General features: G+C 37.0%; 1 long non-coding RNA gene across 1 annotated transcript; it reads left to right on the top strand.

Annotated features, from left to right (window-relative positions):
• Window positions 1–80: 80 nt before the first annotated feature.
• LOC125481459 lies at window positions 81–10,109 on the top strand. Its single transcript, XR_007261348.1, has 2 exons — window positions 81–467; window positions 3,680–10,109. It is a non-coding gene; the product is annotated as an uncharacterized LOC125481459 (long non-coding RNA).
• Window positions 10,110–11,026: the final 917 nt, after the last annotated feature.

Here is an 11,026-nt window from a genome sequence, read left to right as displayed (position 1 = left end):
ATTGAAATTTGCACTTGACGTGCATCATAGCTCTGAATTAAAATTTTCACTGGTGTTTAAATCCATTGGTTTAATATCGCTTCCACCCTTCTTTACAACTGTCTGCAAGTTGTGGTACTGTGTGGAAGGTGAATGCCCAAAATTGTGCAGTGCTGCAAGGCACTAGAGCTGGTGCATATGTTGCAGGGCTTGCAACCTCGATGACTTTTAATAAAATGCTGTAAAAGAAATGGTAGGCTGGGTTTTGAATGGAGCAACATACAAGCGTAGAGTAGATTTGACTTGTGAATGGTACACCGAACAGTGTATATTTTATAGCAGTTTACTTTTTTGATGGATTAAACTTCTAATGTCATGAAGTAAGTGTATTAACCAAATTGTTTGTTTTCTATAGGCTCACAATGTAGCATTTTCCTTTGAGCTTATGCAGGATGGCGGACTTAAGAAACCAAAGGCTCGCCCAGAAGGTATCTTTTGAATTTCAAAGACATAATCTTGACTACTGTGGTTCAGATCTCATAACAATTAAACAATTCTTTAGTATTTGAAAACATCAAATATAATTTCAGGCCAGTATTAAATTGCTATAGAAATAGAAACTAATGGAATTTGACTCTCGTCACTATTTATCGAATTTGTTCAAGATTAAATTGTACAGTGGTTCAGGTACACATTACAGAATACAGTATGATCAAATTTGAGCATAACATAAGAAAGGGAGCAACAGTAGGCCATTCGGCCCTTCAGGTTTGCCCCGTATTCAACAAGGTCATGGCTGATCTGCCCCAGGTCTGAATTTCTCTTTGTGCCAGCTTGTCATAGGCCTCAACTCTCTGATTTTCCAAAAATCAATCTGTCTCCTCTTTAGTGATCTAGCCTCCACAGCTCTGTGAGGTAGAGAATTCCAGACATTCCCTCATCTCTAGGAGAAGACATTCCTTCACATCTCGGTATTAAATGCTTGTCATCTTATTCTGTAACTGTGCCTTCTAGTTTGGGATTCCCCCACTAGTTGACAACTTCTCAACATCTAGCATGTTGAGCCCCCTTGGAATCATTTCAGTAAGATCACCCGTCAGTCTTTTAAACTCTAATGAATAAAGTATTAACCTGTTTAGTTATTCTAGATAAATCAATCGCTTCATCCCAGGAATTAGCCTATTGGATCCGTTTAGAACTGCCTCCACTGTCAGACCAGCCTTTCTTAAATTTTGGGGACCAAAACTGTGTAAAGTACTCCAGGTGTGGCCTCACCAACATCCTGAATGATATAAACAAGATTTCTCTTCTAGCCCTAGCATGAAAGGCTAAAATTCCACTTGCCTTTTTGCTGCACCTGCATGCACAAGACCACCTAGATTCCTCTGTTATATTTGTTTGGAGTCTATCTTCATTTAAATAATAGTCTGTTCTTTGATGCTTCCCACCAAAGTGCATAACCCCTCACGTTGTGATGTTAAACTCCATCTGCCAAATTTCTGCCTACTTATTCAACTTATCTAGATTCCTTGAACATTCCTTGTGTCCTCATCACAATGTACACTCTTGCGTATTTTTGTGTCAGCAGCAAATTTGGATAAATCAAGCTCTGTCCCCTCCTCCAAGTCCTTAATGTAGACAGCAAATAATAATGGCACTCCATAAGTTGTTATGTATTTCCAACCTGGAAGAGACTCATTGATCCTGACTGTTTGTCTTCTATGTTAACCAATCCTCAATCCATGCTAATACATTACCCCAGATAACATGATGTTTTATCCTATGCAATAAACTTTTATGTGGCACCTTATCAAATGGCTCTGGAAATCCAAAACCACTATGCCTACCAACTTTGTCCTGTTTATCAACTCTGCTTGTTATATCCTCAAAGGTCACTTGCAAATTTGTCAAATGTGATTTTTCTTGCACCAAACTTTTTGATTTTGTTAAGCTTTTCTAATTGTTTTGCTGTTTCTTCCTTAATAATGGATCTAGCATTTTCCCAATGACACATTTAATCTAATTGGTCTATAGCATCCTGCTTTTTTCTCTCTCTCCCTTCTTAAACAGGCGCATCACATTAGCAGTCTCCCAATATGCTGGAGCCCTCCTGGTATCCAGTAAGTCTTGGAATACTTTGGCCAATGCTTCCATTATCTCTACAGCCACTTCGTTTAAAACCCTTGGATGCAGGCTATCAGGTCCTGGCAACTTGTCTGTCTTTTGTCCCATTAGTTTAATGCATGTGTTTTTCTCTTGTGTTAGAGACTGTCACAAGATCTTTCCTCCCATTCGCACCTTGCTTATCTGTTATCTTTGGGAAGACCAGTACAAAGTACTGGTTTGAATTATCTGCCATTTCCCTGTTCCCTATTATTAATTCTCTAGTTGTATCCTCAAAAGGTTCCACATTTACTTTTTTAAAATATGTTCTTTAAGAAGCTTTTGCTGATTTGTTTTTATATTTATTGCCAATTTATTTTCATAATCCATTTTTTCTTTTCTATTAGCTTTTTCGCCATCTGATTCTTAAAATAATCCCAAACTTTTAGCATACCACTAGTTTTCATCACTTTATATGCCTTAGTTTTTGATTGGGTACTCTCCTTGACTGTCTTTGTTAACCAATGTAATATCCAACTTAATGCAATCCCATACAGGGTGTATTAATATTATTTTAATGATTGATGTACAAACGTTTCCTCGTACTCATGAACAGCTATCTTGTATTGTCCTGCATTGTCTTCTGACTTGCATACAAATCGAACAGTGAACTGACTTGAGAATGGAACCCAGCTGGGGGAATGTCTATAATTTCCCTTATTCAGATTGTGAACACTGATTTGAGGTTTCAGTTGCTTTCCCTTAAGCTGAATTTGAAATTCGATCTTGTAGTATTGCCACTGCCTAGAGGATTGTTATTTATAAGATCTCTTATTAATCTCATGTATCACTAGATCTAAAATGGGTTTCAGGGTAGGTTTCAATGTACTGCTTTAAGAAACAGTTCATGATACACTGTACAAATTAATCTTTCATGTTCGTGTTGCCCACCTGATTTGTACACAATATACAGATTGAAATCACCCTTGACAATTGAAATGATCTTTTTATATGTCTGCCCTATTTCCTGATTTATACTTTTGATTTACTGTGAGGCAACTCTTAGCTGAGATTATCCCCTTGACTGCTCACCACTTCACTGGTAGTATCTTTTATTAACACAGCTGTCTGAGTCTTGTGCCATCTGTTAATTACATGTTCCAGTTGCATAAAAGTTATAAACTGTTGTCTGGTATAGTTTTGGCAGCACCTTACACAAACAGCAGGTCCTCTGATGGAGAAAAATCCTGCCATTGCTGGTTTTATCCTTGTGATGCTTGTTTTCTGTTGACAGCAGGAAACCACATTGCATGTGCTGGTGACTCCAAAACCTTTTGCCCTTCCTCGAGGCATATGCTCACTCTTTGCACCAGAAGTTACACGCCAAAAATATAAATGAGACGAGATTAGGTAGGATAAATTAAAACTCCATTCTTCCAATCTCTGGGAAAATGCTATGGAATGCAAAGCCATGAGCCTGTGATCTTCCCTTTCCAGTTCATTTTCCCCCTTTTTCTTTTAATTTATCTTTTGAACTTGCATAATGCTAGTTTTTGTACAACTTTCATCGTGAACATATTGCATGTTCTCTCATCAGATATTGTAAACCTGGATTTGAAGTCAACACTGAGAGTGCTTTACAATTTATTCACGAAATACAAGAATGTGGAGTAATTGCTGGAATAACCAAGACATTCTAGAAGAAACGTCACTGAGCAGTTAACCAGAAATGACTCCCCTACACCTGTGCCTTGCCAAGTCGACAACACAGTATTAGTTTCTTTTCGATTTTCTAAATATGGAATATGCCCGTTTGTAATTTGTTTTTATATGTACAGTACTCTACCCATCCAGGTCCATTTCTTCCTTCCCTTAAAACCATTTTGGTATTTAACTAAATGTACCCATCTTGCTTTAAGTGCTATAGTTACAATACTGTCTGTTAGAGTCAGTGGCACCTGACCATTTTGTTTCCTGTGTTTTGTTTTATGCTGTATTGTAGTACAAATTTTGATACACCATGTATGTCACCTTACTCTTTGACACCATGTTACATTGAGGATAGAGTATATCATTTGATTGCCTTGTGACTTCTTGAGGATTGAGCAGTCTTTCACCTTTCAAGGACCAGAGCTCCTTCCTAGAATAGACAGTAATGTCTGTATGTGAAGATACTGGTTGGGATTGGTGAATGATTTGCAACTCCTGCAACATCTAATTGACTTTAAAAAGTAACAGGGTAAATCATTACTTACACTGCAGTGTTGCTTTCTTCAAAGGGCTGTTGTGGTGCAGTGGTAGGATCCCTACCTTTGAGTCAGGACACCCAGGTTCAAGTCCCATCTGTTCCGAAGACGTGTAGTAACAATTCTTAACAGGTTGATTAGAAAATATATTTTCTTCTTTGGGAGTTCTTCTATACTGTGGTAGTCTCCTGACCTCTGAGCTGAAGTTCCACCTGCTCCAGAGGTGTGTAATAACAACTCTGACTGGTTGATTAGAAAATATCTACTGTTTTTCTTTGAAAATTATCCTATCTGTTTACTCCCACGATGTCATCAGTTGGAATGAAGCAAATAATGCAACTATTGTATTGTTCATTCGCTATGCCATATTTTGTAATAGTCCACTTGAGTCCTTACAGCCAATAGGATGGGTTTCTACTTCCTTTAAGGCTTTACCAATAACATTGAGAGATACACATCTCGCACTTTTCTCCTGGGTTCAAATGTCTCAGTGCAGCTGAGATTGAGAATTCAGTGAAGCAGCCACTTGCATCTCTACAATGCTGCAGCATCACTGCCAGCAGAGATTCATCATTGTTGGAGTTCTGCACTGAGAGATTAAGTCAGTATAATTAATGTAATATAACAGTTCTCATAAATTTGTTAGAGGCTTTACAAAGATAAGAGTTTCTTCTGCTTTCGTAATCTGTCTAATTCTTAGGAAGATGATGGGCACAGCAACAAAGGATTACGAAGCAAGTGACAAATAGTTAGGTTGAAAAGCTGTCATCAAAATTAATGGAAGGAAATAATGCAACAAAAATAAAGACTATTTTAAAGGGATTTTCCTTCTTTAAATGGTCAGCATTCATAACATGTATTGATCCAGAAAAGTGTCCTAGGTTTTTACTGCAGTATTCTAAATTATGATTCTTAATATATGTTTTGACAATTGGTAATTAAGTGTAGACACATAAAAGGCAGAGTTAGATATACTTAGATCTGTACCCTATATTGCAACATAGTAAGGTTAAATATTAATTATGTATCGGTACACATAGCTGGTTGAGTACTTGAATTCTGTACTTCAACAGTATTTTCTCTTTGCTTCTTATTACTGTTAAAGAAAATCAAAATGTTGGGCTGGAGATTGAAATGTTAATGACTCCTTCAATCAAATGGTGGCACTGTAGCACAAATAGACAATAAGGCACAAGTGAGCCTTAACAATATGACTGAAACATTTCTGCTTTCAAACATCTGTCACTCTGCCGACTACTGAATATCAGGGTGCTGGGGGTATCAGGAGGCAAAGTTCCTACTTTTGCTAGAACTATTTTGGAAGTTGTTTTATAATCGGAGAATGAGGAGGGCTTAGTGCAACTAATTATGTGATGGACTTACTTGAGATGACAGATTCATCAAGTCAAAATTGATTTTAATGGAACGATGTTAACCTGAGTACAGAACGAGAATTTTTTGATAAAATTGTTGGAAGAAATCCACCCCCTGCCCTGTAGGAGCATAATCATGTTACCTACTCACCCAGGGGCAGTTTAACCTGTGTAATTACTTAGGGCCTTGAGCTCGAGGATTTACAGTTCCTCTTTGCTGACTCAATGCAGGGTACATGTAAATGCTTGCAGAGGTCTGATCTCCGTGCTTATTTCTCACCTAGTTTCTTCACCCTCTCACAAATCCTTACAAACTGCACATGAAATGGGAACCATGCAAAGCAAACTCCTTAATGGTACAACAGTATTTTTAGAAAGCATTGCAAAGCATATGTAGGAACAGTTCTGTTTTCCTGTTTTTTTTGTACTTAATGATTACATCAAACTGTTTTCTGTTGTTAGATTCTAATTTACAATTGTAATATTATAATATAATGCAATTATAATTGGGATAGATGAGCAGACAGCAAAATAATCATGTACTGTAACTGGCACTTGAGCGTTGGAAAGAGTTTGCACATAAAGTTTGGTTTTTTCCCTGATATCTACCTTGCACACTTATTTGTTTTGCCATCATGACAATTTATAAACTCTTAACTGTCTCTTTTTTTTTTAAATAATCTTTACTATTTATTAAACCAATGAGTTTTATAGTATATTGTTAGTGCATGATATCATCAACAAAGGTGCTAGTTAGATGTAACCAGAAGCCAGTTTGGTTATAACTTGCAGTGGCAAGCAGTAATTTACTTGAAACATATTTCTTTTATTGAAAAGTGTACTATTAGCTGCAATTCCTCATAAACTGGAGATAATTTTATAGTGATGCAGTCACTGACAAGTATAACATGAAGAATCTCACACATGGACCTGTAAGTTCCTTTTGCACTGAATTGCCTTAGACAACAGTGTGATTTTCTTCTATCACCTTGCAAGATTATAAATGATTCAATGATGTTATCAGTTTTTTCATTATGTAAGTCACCTGAGTTATATTTACTGTGAATAAGACACAAAACACCAGCACGTTTCCATCTGGTAGGTCAATCTCTAAAGAGCTCATATTCAATTTTCCATAATGCCCTACTCACGCATACCCATTGAGCTTGCTGATCTGCATTGATTCCTTGTTACCCAATGTCTCCAATTTAACTTCTTCCTCCTTTTTATTTAAATCCCTCTATGTCCTTGCCACTCCATAGCTTTGTAGCTGCCTAAAGTACTTCACCGAGGCTTCTCTTCCCATTGAGCCCTGCAGTCTTATGAATTTGACCTTTTGTGCATTTTCCCTTCTCTAGCCTTCACTTCTGCACTATGCCCATTGCATTAGTGCCTTTAGCTGCTTATCTTCAACAATTTGGAATTCCCATCCTATATCCCATGTAGCCTGTATTATTAACATGCATTCTGTTGACAAAATCTTTGTCCTCTTGTTGTTATGTCATCACCTTTCTCATGGTGTCAGTTTAATTTGAATAGTAAGCATCTTGGGATATTTACATGTGACAGATTTTTCTTATTTGTTACCCAAGCTTGGTTGTTATCCCAACTTGTTGCAGATTGGAATGGGCAGCTTTAATATTGAAAGAGATTGATCCTGAATACCATGGAATCATCAGTGATGAGCCCTGTCCTGACTTCATAACGACAGATTGTCCATGAATGTAACAGCTAATGTTTGTGTCCAGAAGGCTTCCCTGATGAACTTGTTAAACCAATGTGAGTTTTCCTTCCCATTACCAACATTCTTTTGTGCCTTCTACTCTTAAGTTATCTTAAGGGTTTCCCTTTAATTCCATTAACTCTAATTTGGTCAGGCTTCTTTGTGCTGTGCTTGGTTGATTACTGCCTGTACACCTACTTTTGCCTGCCCTCTAGGTTGCCTTTTCTCTGGGGTGATGTGTAATATTAGGACAGTCGTCCAGATTATGCCTCTGGCTTGATTGACAGACATCAGAATGGATCAAGCTACCGTGTTGCTTCCCTACTCCTAACATGTAAGAACAAGATCACTGTTACCTGAATTAATCTGAGTCATGTTGCTTTAGTTGTAACATGACTGAATTTCTTCAGAACATCCTCTGCAATAAAGTTAGTTAAATGTTTACTGATGTACAATGTGTTCTTTAGGAATATGGAGAATGTTATAAATCTCACCAATATTTAAGCTTGAAATGATCAGATAAATCCTTGCCATCAAATCACTGACTTTGTAGTGCATAAAACTTAAAAGTTACAATTGTATGCTGCAGTTTCTTTTTTGTCACTTAACTGGATGATATTGAAAATTGCAGCAAAATGAGACCCAAGAATCTGATCTTGAGTTCAAATGAAGTTTTGACTTGACTTTACAATGTGGGGAAACATTTTGATTATTTGGATTTTCTTTGTACTCCATTGGGCAGTGTCAGCTCTAATTAAACTAACCTCCCCCCCTCAAAAAACACAGGTTAGATTTTTAAAAATATTTTAAGATTAATTGCATTGTATTTAAGGTTAGTAGAATTTTAGATGTGTGAAACTCAAATTAAATCCTCCTTTCTAAACAGACAATGTGAACACTAATCTTGACTGCAGCTTGGACTCTTATTCCTAACAGCATATTTACATCTGTTTCTTGTAAAGATGATGTACTTTGGAGCACCTATCAGATTACAAAGGTGCATTTTACAGCTCCCTTTACAATTTTTGCAGAAGTAGTTTTCATGTAAACAGTGTTCTGAAAGTTGAGCTGCTGTATCCTGGCCTGTGCGATCATTTCTTATGGAAGTTTTGACTTGTGTGTGAAGGAATTGGAATATGTAGCTCACCTCATTAGGGGTGAGGTGAGGCTGTATGGGGCAAGAAGTTAGTCTGCTATTTAGAAAGTTCAGTTTTAATTATATAGTAAATATAATTTATTTTAATTGACTTTGACTTTGGATGAATCCTCAGTGTAATAAACATAAGAACCACTATCATTAGCAGTCCAACTGGAATATTTTATAGGTAGAACAGAAAGTTGTATAGTATTGCAATACATTTTAAAATATTTTATCACTGATAACACAATGCAGCACTAACTTCAGCTGTACTGTTATAAATGAACATTTAATGCACAACAGTAACCTCAACTATAATTTGAGTTTACAGCAGTTCAAAATCAGATATCACAGAAGGATTGATGTTTGATCACTGCTTTCATCATGCTTGGAGAGCGCCTGTGTAATGAATATCCAGTGAAGCAGTGTATTGCAACAATCATCTCAATTTCCCATTCCCTCCTTCTTGTGCTCTCATTGGGAGTCCATGATTGACTACTTGAACAGAACTTACTCAGTGGTATACCAGGGTTACTCCTTGGTGAAGGAATGGGATTGTCAAGATTATTCCCTCAGGATTTGGTTGTTTATTTTAAGAGTTGTTTTGATGCCATTACAATGTAAATTACAGTCATATGGATTTTCAACTTTGATATCTAAGTACTACCCTTAAGCAATACAGGCACATGTCCAGCTGTTTTAAGTTGAAAGCAAATCTCAGAAAATAGCCTGAGATACTAACAGAATCTTAACGATATAACCGGCGAAGTATTCCGTAAAACCTCAAACTGGTTTAAGGTATGAGGAATTGTTAGCTGTAACATATGTTGGTGGAAGATGTTAAATTTTATCATGCTTACACGGGGGAGGCAGAATAGTGTGGTGATTGGTCAGGAAACTGTCCTTTCAGCCCTAGCAACTAGGTGTGAATCTAACCGCAAGTGAGTTTAGACAATTTCATCATGTATTCGATGTCAATTTGTGGAATGTAATTTGGTACTAAATAGTCAGTCTTGCTGTGGACATGCATTGTGGAAAACATCATTTTCCTGTTGGGATTAAATACAGATTTCTGCAAAAGCATACTGGGAATAGATTCTGCAATTAACCAGTTAGTTGCCTTTTATTGAGCATAATTATAATGCTGGAGTTTCTTACTTCCGTATTGACATGTTTCAACTTGTATTGTACCTGATGTATTTGAGAAGAAAAGAATTACTTGTTTATAGTGAAGCATCCTACAGAAGTGTTCATTTATTATTAGAAAAATAAGTGTTGCTACAATCACAAGATTTTAATAACTTGAGAAATTATCTTGACTTCATGCACTGTTAATGAATTGTCATACTGTTAAAAATTATTTCTTTATTTGATCTCTGAGGTGATACAGCCATCTAAAAATGCATACTGTGTCGGATCAGTGTTGAAAAACTACTGGAAGTATCAGAAACTATTGTCCTGTCAAAGAATGCAAGTGTCTTCTGTATGCATGGTTTGAGAAACATTAACTATTATTTATTCTAATAAATATGTTTATTAGTGACCAAGATGAAACGTGGTTGTCATTTCCTTATTAAACTTTCACTGGTCTTGCAATTATCATAACTGACAAAGACATAAATATAGCTATATTCCATTTCTAATATTACCCTTTTGAATGTCAGTGCAATTCAACAAGTATGTAGTGAGATGAAACTCCGGTTGTAGAGTGAGCTAAATCTGGGCACCAACCAGCTACCCAAACCTTGTTAACTATACTAACTACCCAAGTTGGTAGGAGAAAGCATTCCTAAATCCAAATATGTCCCCATGCTAGCAGGCCTCAAGGATAATGTGTAGAATTCGGTAGCAGAATAGAACTTGCCCTACACCTCCCCTCGAGTCGTCTTTCCATCTCTTTAAATCATTGCTTTACCTATCAGCATTCCTGTTAACACTTAACTGGCAACATTTTTCTCATTTTCACTCTAACGAAAAGACTTTTTTTAACTGTTCGTGGACCATCTTGGAGAGTGTTGGGATTTCAGTGGTTCTTTGGTAGACAAGCAGAATCTTAGCTGGCAAAGCACATAATCTGGCACTTCAGCTGGCACCTGAGGTATATCTTTGCTAATCTGAAGGTCAGGGCTCTCGAGAGGGATCAACTTGGAAAACACTCGAAGAAGGCAACCTTCTGGACCATGGGAGATCACAAAATTATGGTGCAGAAAGACGCCATTCAGCCCATTGTTGCTGCAATGACTGAGTATTTTAACTTTGTGCCAAACTCCTTCCTATTCGCCAGAACTAGGGTTGCTGCTTAAATAATCATCTAATGCCTGCTCAAATGCCCCAACTGAACTTGCTTCAATCACACGATCAGGCAGTGCATTCTAACCTAAGATTTTTCTCACCATGCATTTGCTTCTTTTTTCAAACGCTTTAAAACCTTGTCTTCTGATTTTTTATCCTTTTACAGGGGTGA

This window comes from Rhincodon typus, unplaced genomic scaffold, assembly GCF_021869965.1.
Source record: "Rhincodon typus isolate 14 unplaced genomic scaffold, sRhiTyp1.1 hic_rhity00002234, whole genome shotgun sequence".
NCBI lineage: Eukaryota > Metazoa > Chordata > Chondrichthyes > Orectolobiformes > Rhincodontidae > Rhincodon > Rhincodon typus.
Note: the sequence above shows the minus strand (reverse complement) of the source record. Positions and strands in the feature narration are given on the sequence as shown.